At 46.0% G+C, this 11,507-nt stretch overlaps 1 protein-coding gene across 1 annotated transcript in view; it reads left to right on the top strand.

The window, feature by feature from the left end:
- The window catches only part of LOC123855697 (uncharacterized), a 163,244-nt gene that overhangs the window by 141,359 nt on the left and 10,378 nt on the right, over positions 1-11,507 (top strand). The gene's annotated exons all lie outside the window — the stretch shown is intronic.

Below are 11,507 nucleotides of genomic sequence, written 5' to 3'. Positions count from 1 at the left end.
CCTCTCCCTCTCCTGAGCCCACAGAGGGTCTGCAGATGCTGTGAAAATGCAGATTCTGACTCAGCAGGTGTGGTGTGGACCCCAGAGTCTGCCTCTAACAAGCTCCCAGGTGATGCTGATTGTCCTGGCCCGGGGAGCACACTCTGAATAGCCAGGCTGAGGGGGACCCGGTTCCCTTAGAGGATGGCCCTTCTCCCTACTCCTCTGCTGAGTCCTGGCCTTGAGTCTGTGGGCACCACACACAGAACCCCAGGTCCCCAAATCCAGGGGATTATTTCCGTTTGTAACAGAGAATCCCAGCTAGGCACCGTGCTCCCCAGTGTTCTCACAGCTCTGAGGAGGTTGGATTGACTCCTGGCAGCAAGATCCCAGAGATGACTCTGGGGGTGAGAAAGGGGCAGGCTGGGTCATGATGCGTGAGGGACCCACAGCCCATCCCTGGGTGTCCCCAGCCGGGCCTCTGCTTCCAGGGAGAGAAACCCAGGACCAGGTGTCTCAAGAGCTCAGTTCCCAGGTGCAATGGGGGTTTCCTGCATGTCCCGGGAAGAGAGGAGGTGGTGGGAGGTCAGGTGGCTGGGGCTGCCTGGTCCTCAAAAGGGTAAGTTTTGAGGAGACCGTCCTTCTCCGTGTCTGTTGGCTGAACTGTGGCCCAGAGACTGTCCATGTGCCCCTGAGCGTCCTGGGCAGCCTGTGTGCTCTGCCTGAGGGACTTTCCCGTGGTCACCCTGCCTCCCCCATGGGTGGTGCAAGGCAATGAGCAACGGCTCCGCAGGAACCCTTGTCAGATCAGGGTGCTCCTAGGGCTCTAGAAGGAGCGGGCAGGACAGAACTGGCACGTGGGAGGGATCCAGAAGGGTCTGTTGCAGAAAGGGATGGAAACCAGGCTCCTTCTCCACCTCCTTAGCCAAAGCCAGCTTCAGGGTTTAATTTCCTGTGTTGTCTGCATGTTCCTATGTCGACCCCTGGAGGCGATGCTGGGGGCTTCACCAGGGAAGTGTGAGCTGACCAGGCTCCCAAGGATGTGTGTGGGCCGGGAGCCTGGGCAGAGGTGAGGGACTGGTCAGCCTGGGTCCTGGTCTGCCTGACTCCATCCCAGGGCAGGGTGAGCCCAGGGAGAGGACAGGCAGTATTCAGAAGATTCCTGATCCTGTGTCAGGAGAATTGTCAACCCAGAGAGATATGCTCCCTCAGCAGGAGCTCTCTGTCCTCAAGATTTCAAGGAATGACCTTGTAGGGTTCTTTTGAGACTTTGGGGAAAAGGCACCAGCCTGGGCGGCTGAACACCACCATGCTCTGTCTCCCCATCACAGCACTGGGGAGATTCCTTCCAAGTCATCTGTGTCCCTGTCTCTGCTCTGCTCTAGGTCTCCCCACAGGAATCAGAGCTGGGGCGGCTCCACCCGGAGACTCAGCTGAGGGATCCCAGGGCTGCCTCTGTGAAAGGGGAGGAGACCCTCAGTCCCGGGGAAACACAGGCACATCCTGGGTTCTTCTGTCCTGCATACCCGGGACATTCCCCTCGTTCCCCAGGATTCCTTGGGCTACTGAGAAATTTTCAGGGAGACCTAGCAGGTGTCCCCACAGACCAGGGGCCCTCAGGATGAGGACTTGCCTCTGGACGTGTTTGGAGGTCAGTGTAGGGCTCTGAACTCCCCTGGTAGTAACTGCACCTGGGGTGGTGATCCAGAATTTGTGGCAGGTCAGATCTCTGAGAGAAGAGGAAGGACACAGGCTGCACACCCAGGCCCTCTGGGGAGAGAAGTCAGTCACAGACAGAGATGGGAGGGGCGTGTCCGTGTTCTGGGAATGAATGGGGGTCTGACCTCTAACTGTAGGAGGCCCCTGTCGTCCCTCCTGAATCTAGGAGGGGGAAAGCCCTGCCAGCTTTACAGGGACAGCCTCGGGCACGTGCTGGCCCCCCCTTGCTGATGCCAGCGGGCTGGGTCTGCGGGGAAGAGGCTCCGACCCCAGGTGAACGGGGGTGACTTCCATTGTGCGGTTTCCCTCATGCCTTCAAGGAGTATTTACAGGGCTTCTGTGACGTGTCAGGCCCTGGGCTGGGTCCTGGGAGCTCCACAGAGAACAGGACAGTGTGGGCCCTGGACTCGTGGGGTTTCCCTTGGAACAGGGCCACGGGCAGTCAGGAAATCATGGCACTGAGGAGTCAATTAGAATCAAGAGAAGGGCCAGGAAGGGAAAGTGTCTGGTGGGTCTGGAGCATGTGAGGGGGTCTTAGCTGATGGGGGTACCCATGGAGCACTCCTGAGAAAGTGACCTGGGGCTGAGACCGGAAGTGTGAGTGGACCTTCGCCCCTCAAGGGCAGAGGGTATGGAGGGACTAGCTGCCCATAGAGGGACCAGTCTCAGCGGGCAGATGCCTGGCTGGCCGGAGGGGCTGACGGGGTCCAGTGTGGGGAGCCTGGAGAGCCAGGAGGACGGTGACTGGGTGAGGCTGGGGAGGGTCAGACCCTGCTGGGCTGTGGGTGCTGAGGAAGGCGCCCAGGTGTAGAGCAGCTCTGCCGCCCTCTGGTGGACTGTGCAGGAAGAAATGCGGAAGAAAAAGTCCCTCTATCCAGTTGTATATTTTTTAAAATTTGTACTTGAAATAATATTTCATATATGGATATATAATTTTTAACCACTTTATTGAATTATAGTTGACATATAAGTAATTCAACATATTGAAAGTATACAATTTAATAAGTTTTGCTACGGGCATGCAGAGATGTCATTCCTAGGTGAAGATATATGTCCCTTCCTCTCAAAAATCTCATGTCCTCTTTATTCTCTTCATTCCCACCCCTCTGATCCTCCTTCCCCATGTTCCCATGAAACCTTATATTTGTTTTGTTGTTATAGATTAGTGTGCATTTTTTAGAATTTTGAGAAGTGGAATCATACGATACAACTTGGGGCTGAGGTTGACTTCTTTACTCAGCGTCATTTTTCTTAATTAACGCATTGCTCCATGTTATTGCAAGTATCCACAGTTTTTCTTCTTTCTTTTTTTTTTTTTAAGATTTTATTTATTTAAGAGACCAAGAGAGATAGCGAAAGAGGGAACACAAGCAGGGGAAGTGGGAAAGGGAGAAGCAGGCTTCCCGCTGAGCGGGGAGCCGGATGCGGGGCTTGGTCCCAGGACCCTGGGACAGGGCAGGCACTTAACAACTGAGCCACCCAGGCGCCCCCAAAGTGTTTTTTTCTTTTTTATCCCTTAGTTTGTTACATTGGAAGGATGCAGAAAGTTTTTTTTATTCATTCGCTCATTTATGGACATTTATGTTGTTTCCAACTCTGGGCGATTACAAGTACACCTGCCAGGAACTTTTGGGCAGGAGTCTTATAAGCGGGCATGTGCTTTCATTTCTCTTGGGTAGAGTTCCACTCAGGAGTGCAGTGAGGGGATCACTAAGGAGGCACACATTTAATTTTTTGAAAAACAGGCTACACTGTTTTCCAAAGTACTTTTAATTGTACTTTCTCACTAGCGATGTATGAGAGTTCCCAGTTCCCCCCCATCCCCAACAACACTTAGTTTGCAAAGTCTTTTTAATATTTCAGCCAGTCTACTGTATGTGAAGTGGCATCTCAGTGTGGTGTTTGTTTTGGTTTTGACTGTGATAACATTTTTCATTTTCTTTTATCTTTTTTTACTTTATTAACACTGCATATGAAATCTGTCCTCTTAATAGTGTTCCATTATATGTATGTGCTACATTTTCCTTAACCATTCGTCTTTCAGTGGACGTTTAGGTTGTTTCCATATCTCAGCTACTGTGAATAGTGTTGCAATGAACACAGGTGTGCTAATATCTCCTCGAGATCTTGATTTCAGTTCTTCTGGAGAAATGCCCGGAAGTGGGATTGCTGGATCTTAGTGTAGTTGTATGTTTAATTTTTTGAGGAACCTCCATACTGTTTTCAGAGTGGCCGGGCCAGTTTGCATTCTCTGCAATGGGGTGCAAGGGTTCCAATTTCTCAACACCCTCACCAACACTTGTCTTTTTTTTTAATTAAAGATTTTTATTTATTTATTTGGCAGAGAGATAGAGAGAGCCAAAGAGCACAAGCGGGGGGAATGACACAGGGAGAAGGAGTTGCAGGCTCCCTGGAGCCCAGCATGGAGCTCGATTCCAGGATCCTGGGATCGTGACCTGAGCTGAAGGCGGATGTTTAACTGACGAAGCCACCCAGGTGCCCAGTCTTTTTTTTCTTTTCTTTTTTTTTTTTTTTATGATAGCCATTCCAACAGGTGTGTGATAATATCTCACTGCAGTTTTGATTTGCATTTCCCTTTTCTCATATGCCCGTTGGCCATAGAAGAAATATCTACCTAAGTTTTGGGGTTTTTTTTAAAGATTTTCTTTATTTATTTGACAGAGAGAGACACAGTGAGAGAGGGAACACAAGCAGGGGGAGTGGGAGGGGGAGAAGCAGGCTTCCCATTGAGCAGGGAGCCCGAAGAGGGGCTCGATTCCAGGATCCCCGGACCATGACCCAAGCCGAAGGCAGATGCCCAACAACTGAGCCACCCAGGCGCCCCTCTACTCAAGTCTTTAGCCCATTTAAAATCAGGTTATTTGTTTGTGTTTCGCTATCCGGTTGTAGGAGTTCCTTACATATGTTGGATATTAACCCCTTATCTGATACATGGTTTGAAAATAGTCTCTCCCAGTTGGTAGGTTGCTTTTTCATTGTGTTGATGGTTTCCTTTGCTGTGCAGATGCTTCTTAGTTTGATATAGTCCCACTTGTTGACCTTCGTTTCCATTGTCTGTGCTTTTTGGTATCATATGCAGGAAGTCATTGCCAAGACCAATGTCATCAAGCTTTTCCCCTATGCTTTCTTTGGGAGTTTTCTGGTTTGGGTCTTATATTTAAGTTGTACATCTATTTTGAGTTGATTTGTGTGTATGTGTAAAGTAAGTGTGTCATTTCATTCTTTTGCTCTGTGGATATCCAGTTTTCCCAACATCGTTTGTTGAAGAGACTGTCCTTTCCCGCTGTGATTCTTGACACCCTTGTCAAAGATCCGCTGACCCTACATAAATGCACGGATTTAATTCAGGGCTCTCTGTTCTGTTCCATTGTTCTGTCTTTCTGTCAATACTGTTACCTGATGGGGAACCTGGGTGGCTCAGTCGTTAAGTGTCTGCCTTCAGCTCAGGTCATGGTCCCAGGGTCTGGGATCGAGCCCCGCATCGGGCTCCCTGTTCAGCGGAGAGTCTGCTTCTCCCTTTCCCACTCCCTCTGCTTGTGTTCCCTCTCTCACTGTGTCTCTCTTTGTCAAATAAATGAAAAAAATCTTTAAAAAAGAAAAATACTGTTACCTGACAGAGAAGCGGTTCCGAACTCAGGTTCGGCTGCTCATGCCTCAAAAATCAACACTTGAGAGACAAGTTAAGGAAAGGTTGCTTTTTTTAAAAAATAATTTTATTTTATTATGTTATGTTAGTCACCATACATTACATCATTAGTTTTTGATGTAGTGTTCCATGATTCATTGTTCGCCTATAACATCCAGTGCTCCATGCAATATGTGCCCTCCTTAATACCCATCACCAGGCTAACACATCCCCCACCTCCCTCCCCTCTAAAACCCTCAGTCTGTTTCTCAGAGTCCATAGTCTCTCATGGTTTGTCTCCCCCTCCAATTTCCCCCCCTTCATTTTTCCCTTCCTACTATCTTCTTCTTCTTCTTTTTTTTTTTTAACATTTTTATTTGTTTCAGGGGTACAGGTCTGTGATTCATCAGTCTTACACAATACACAATGCTCACCATAACACATACCCTCCCCAATGTCCATCACCCAGCCACCCCATCTCTCCCACCCCCCTCTCCACTCCAGCAACCCTGTTTGTTTCCTGAGATTAAGAGTCTCTTACGGTTTTTCTCCCTCTCTGGTTTCATCTTGTTTCATTTTTTCCTCCCTTCCCCTATGATCCTCTGTCTTGTTTCTCAAATTCCTCATATCAGTGAGATCATATGATACTTGTCTTTCTCTGATTGACTTATATCGCTTAGCATAATACCCTCTAGTTCCATGCATATCATTGCAAGTGGCAAGAGTTCTTTTTTTGATGGCTGCATAATATTCCATTGTATATATAAATACCACATCTTCTTTATCCATTCATCTGTTGACGGACATCTTGGTTCTTTCCATAGTTTGGCTATTGTGGACATTGCTGCTATAAATATAAACATTGGGGTACACATAGCCCTTCGGATCCCTACTTTTGTATCTTTGGGGTAAATACCCAGTAGTGCAATTGCTGGATCATATGGTAGCTCTATTTTCAACTTTTTGAGGAACCTCCATACTGTTTTCCAGAGTGGCTGCACCAGCTTGCATTCCCACCAACAGTGTAGGAGGGTTCCCCTTTCTCCGCATCCCCGCCAACATCTGTCGTTTCCTGACTTGTTAATTTTAGCCATTCTGACTGGTGTGAGGTGGTATCTCATTGAGGTTTTGATTTGGATTTCCCTGATGCTGAGTCATGTTGAACACTTTTTCATGTGTCTTTTGGCCATTTGTATGTCTTTGCAGAAAATGTCTGCTCATGTTCGGCCCATTATTTTTTTTTAAGATTTTATTTATTTATTTGACAGAGAGAGACACAGTGAGAGAGGGAACACAAGCAAGGGGAGTGGGAGAGGGAGAAGCAGGCTTCCCACTGAGCAGGAAGCCCGATGTGGGGCTCGATCCCAGGACCCTGGGATCATGATCTGAGCCGAAGGCAGATGCTTAACGACTGAGCCACCCAGGCACCCCCTTCGGCCCATTTCTTGATTGGATTATTTGTTCTTTGGGTGTTGAGTTTGATAAGTTCTTTATAGATTTTGGATACTAGCCCTTTCTCTGATAAGTCACTTGCAAATATCTTCTCTCATTCTGTCAGTTGTCTTTTGGTTATGTTGACGGTTTCCTTTGCTGTGCGAAAGCTTTTTATCTTGATGGAGTCCCAATAGTTCATTTTTGCTCTTGCTTCCCTTGCCTTCGGTGATGTGTCTAGGAAGAAGTTGCTGCGGCTGAGGTCGAAGAGGTTGCTACCTGTGTTCTCCTCAAGGATTTTGATGGATTCCCATCTCACATTTAGGTCAGGAAAGGTTGCTTTATTCAGGAAGCCAGTATGCTGGGAAGATGGTGGACTCATGTTTCAAAGACCATGTTTCCTGTCCAGAGGGTTTGGGAGTGGAGGGTGCTTTAAAGGGGAAGGCATGAGAAAAGGGAGGGTGGCTGCATGCAGGAGAAGCAGGTGCCCAGGCGGTTAGTCGTATATGGACACAACCCTGAACAGACTTGCTGGCACCCAGGGCAGCTATTTTCCAACGTAGGCAGGCCTTATCTCCTGGGAAAGTTTGGTCCTTCACTCCTTGAGGCCAGTGGCCTGCAAATCCCAAAAGTAGGTTAGTTCTGCTACAGATCATGGGACGTAAGTCAGCAAGCAAGGGGTGAACCCTTAAACCTGGTGGAGGGCTGTCACGATGCCATACTGCTTTCATTACTGCGATTTTGAAATGTAGTTTGAAATCAGGAAGAGTGATTCTTGCCCAAGTGATTCCAGCTTCGTTCTTCTTGCCCAAGACTTCTTTGGCTGTTGGCATATTTTGTGGTTCCATCCAAATTTTACAATTGCTTTTTTCTCTTTCTCTGAAAAATGCCATTGGAATTTTGATGGCATTGCATTACATCTGTAGGTCACGTTGAGTAGTATGTATATTTTAACAGTATTAATTCTTCCAAACCATGGACAGGGGGTATCTTTTCATTGATTTGCGTGTGCTTCAGTTTCTTTCATCAATGTCTCATAAGTTTTCAGTCTACAGATCTTTCCCCTCCTGGGTTACAATTAGTCCAAATTATTTTATTGTTTCTTTTCTCTCTCTCTCTTTTTTTTTCAGAGAAGACTTTGAATTCTTTTACTTAGCTATAAACAAGCTTGTTGCAACATAATTTTTTTTCCATGTGGAGAGCTCTCAATAGTTTCTTAAACAGCAGGAAACATTTGCTGTTCAGTTTCATTGAGAATCTTCCACAGGAAGCATCCCAACAGAGTGAGAGTATCACAATGTTTCGGTCCCACTCTAAGTATACTATTTTAAAGTACACTTGAAATTTTAAAGTTTTTTTTTTTTTTTTTAAGATTTTACTTACTTATTTGACAGAGACACAGCAAGAGAGGGAACACAAGCAGGGGGAGTGGGAGAGGGAGAAGCAGGCTTCCCGCTGATCAGGGAGCCCGGTGCGGGGCTCAATCCCAGGACTCTGGGATCATGACCTGAGCCGAAGGCAGACACTTAACGACTGAGCCACCCAGGCGCCCCAACACTTGAAATTTTAAATGTGTACAAATTCAGAGGTGTAGGAAACTTTAATAGATACAGAGTTTAGGAAGGTGAAGGCTGTGACTGTCCCTTTTGATTCAATGCATCCTTTATTTTGCATTCTTCACACATAAGCAGCCATTCCTGCTATTTCCTGGGCCAAAAAAGAGCAGATCTTCCAAGCAATGGAATTTACTCTGGCATTCTCCTAGGTATGGCATTTGCAAAGCCGAACGCCAAGATACCAGCAAGTGCATCTTTGGGCAGTACTCCAAAACTACAGGCTCTGCTTTCTTGGTGGTGGCAAATGGGGACCTTGATCTTGCTTCCCATTAGACACTGAAGCCATCGTGCTTTATCTTTGCTTCTCTTCTGGTTGAGTGGACTCTGCTTATTCCTTGAGATAGTCTGTGGGGGCTGGGGGTTGCCTCCCAAGCAGCATCTTTGGTGCCCATAGAGCAGAGCTCCCTTGCCTCTGACCCTACAGACTGGACTACTCCTTGCCTCCCCGGTGCCTGTTTCCACCCCTCAAGGCCCCGCCAGGGCAAAGCATTTCATTCTTTCTGATGCCATGGGAAATGGGAACCTTTTATTTGTTTTCCAGGTAGTTTGCCATAGGTTCTTTGTTAGTGGATAGAAATGCACTGATTTCTGTAGATTGATTTTGCATCCTCCAGCTTCCTTTTTAAAAAAAAAAAAAATTTATTTATTTGACAGAGAGAGGGAGAGAACACAAGCAGGGGGTACAGTAGAGGGAGAGGGAGAGCAGGCTCCCCGCCAAGTAGGGAGCCTGATGCGGGGCTTGATCCCAGGACCCCGGGATCATGACCTGAGCCGAAGGCAGACAGATGCTTAACCGACTGAGCCACCCGGGTGCCCCGCATCCTCCAGGTTCGTTGAATTTATTAGTTCTGACAGTTTTTCATGGAGCCTTTGGAGTTTCTTTATATAAGATCATGTCATTTACAAACATGGAGAATTTTACTTCTTTTCTGGCATGAATGCCTTTTATTTCTTTTTCTTGTGTAATTGCTCTAAGACTCTCAGTACTATGCTGAATAGAAGTGGTGAGGATGAGCACCCTTGTCATGTTTCTGATTCTAATAGAGAAGCTTTCAGCCTTTCACCACTGAGTATGACGTTAGCTGTGGCCTTGCCATAGACAGCTTTCCTTCTGTTGAGGACCAGCATGGTAGATAGTTTTCTAATCTTGTAAATTCTGTATACACATTTGTCTTTGCACAAAAAAATGCCCACTGATTAGAAAGGAGAGCACTCCTGCATGTTGGTGGGAATGTAAACCGGGGAAGCCATTCTGGAACACGGTGGAAAGGTTCCTCAAAAAGTTAAGAATAAAACTACCCAGTGATCCAGGAAGTGCTCTCCTAGGTATTTACCCGAAGGATACAAAAATCCTAATACAAAGGGATACACACACCCCGATGTTTATAGCAACATTATTTACAATAGCCAAACTATGGAAACGGCTCAAATGTCCATCAGTTGATAAATGGATAAAGATGATGTGGTGTATGTATACAATGGAATATTTCTCAGCCACAAAAAAAGAATGAAACCTTTTCATTTGCAACAATGTGGGTGGAGCTAGAGTGTGTTATGCTAAGTGAACTACGTCAGTCAGGGAAAGAGAAATACCATATGATTTCAGGCATGTGGAATTTAAGAAACACACCAAATTAGAATAGGGGGAAAAGAGAGAGAAAGAGAGGCAAACCAAGAAACAGACTCAACTATGAGAACAAGCTGATGGTTGCCAGAGGGGAGGCGAGTGGGGGAATGAGTGAAAAAGGAGATGGGGATTAAGGAGGGCACTGGTTGTGATGAGCACCAGGTGTTGTATGGAAGAGTCGAATGAGTATATTGTACACCTAAAACTAATACTACACTGCATGTTAACGACCTGGAATTTATTTTATTTTTTAAATTTTAAAGACTTATTTGTTTTGTTTTGTTTTTTTGAGAGAGAGCGAGCGGGGAGGGGCAGAGGGAGAGGATCTCCAGCAGACTCCCCACTGAGCACAGAGCCCTACACGGGACTTGATCCCACAACCCTGCGATCAGGACCCAACCGCCTGAGCCACCCAGGCACCCCAACTAACTGGAATGTAAAGAAAAACCTAAAAAAATGCCCGCTGATCAATTTTTATGTCATGAAAATAGTTATATTGGCATAAGGTCTAGACAAGTAGCTAGGATGTCCCTCCTAATATGATGCAATATGAAACCCAGAAAGCATTCTTGCCAAAAAAATATAACCTGAATCTATTTCAGCTTTGAGATTCATTTTCCAATTTATAGGAAATACAGGGTTTAGAGAAGCAAGTGAAATGACACCATAAGGAAACAAAGTCAGAATGTGGGCATTCTACAAGACAAAATGTCTGGTCTGGTCTTTTCAAAGAGTCTATATCATGAAAAAAGTTGAGGGGGTAGGAGGACTGTTATAGAATGAAGTGTTTTGCTTAGTGAATTTTCAAAAATTGAACACACCCATGTATCTACCAGCTAGATCAGGAAACAGAACATTATGGTACTCTAGAAATTCTTACCCTCTTCCATTTATAAATTTAAAAAAAAATTAATTTATTTATTTGAGGAGGAGGAGGGGCAGGGGAAAAGGGAGAGAAATCCTCAAGCCGACTGCGCACTGAGCACGGAGCCCGACATGGGGATCAATCCCAGGACCCTGAGGTCATGACCTGAGCCAAAATCAAGAGCCAGCCGCTTAAACGACCAAGCCACACAGATGCCCCGCCCATTTATAAATTTCTAATATTGAACCTTTCCTTTCCTGGGACAATGGAATTGAGTCACGGTGTACTATCTTATTGTATATACTGTTGGAATTGGTTTGAGAATATCGTGATTAACATCTTTGTCTCTCTGTTCATGAGTATGATTGGCCTGATATTTTCCTCTTTTTGTACTTTTGTTGTTGTTCCTATTTCAGTTTAAAGGTTATACTAACCCCAGAGTCAGTTGGGGGCATAGTCTCTCGCTGTTCTGTGGATGAATTTGTATAATTTTGAGATGATCTGTGTTGAAAGTTCTGTGCAACTCACTGATAAAACTTCTGAGCCGGAAATTTTTTTCTCTTTCCTTGAAATCTTTTCATATGGAAAATTTTAAATGTATACAAAGAGAGTTTGTATACAAAC

Source organism: Mirounga angustirostris, unplaced genomic scaffold (genome assembly GCF_029215605.1).
Source record: "Mirounga angustirostris isolate CCGP_5_RB_7025 unplaced genomic scaffold, mMirAng1.0.hap1 SCAF_16, whole genome shotgun sequence".
Lineage (NCBI taxonomy): Eukaryota > Metazoa > Chordata > Mammalia > Carnivora > Phocidae > Mirounga > Mirounga angustirostris.
The sequence above is the reverse complement of the archived record's forward strand: the minus strand, read 5'-3'. Positions and strand labels throughout refer to the sequence as shown.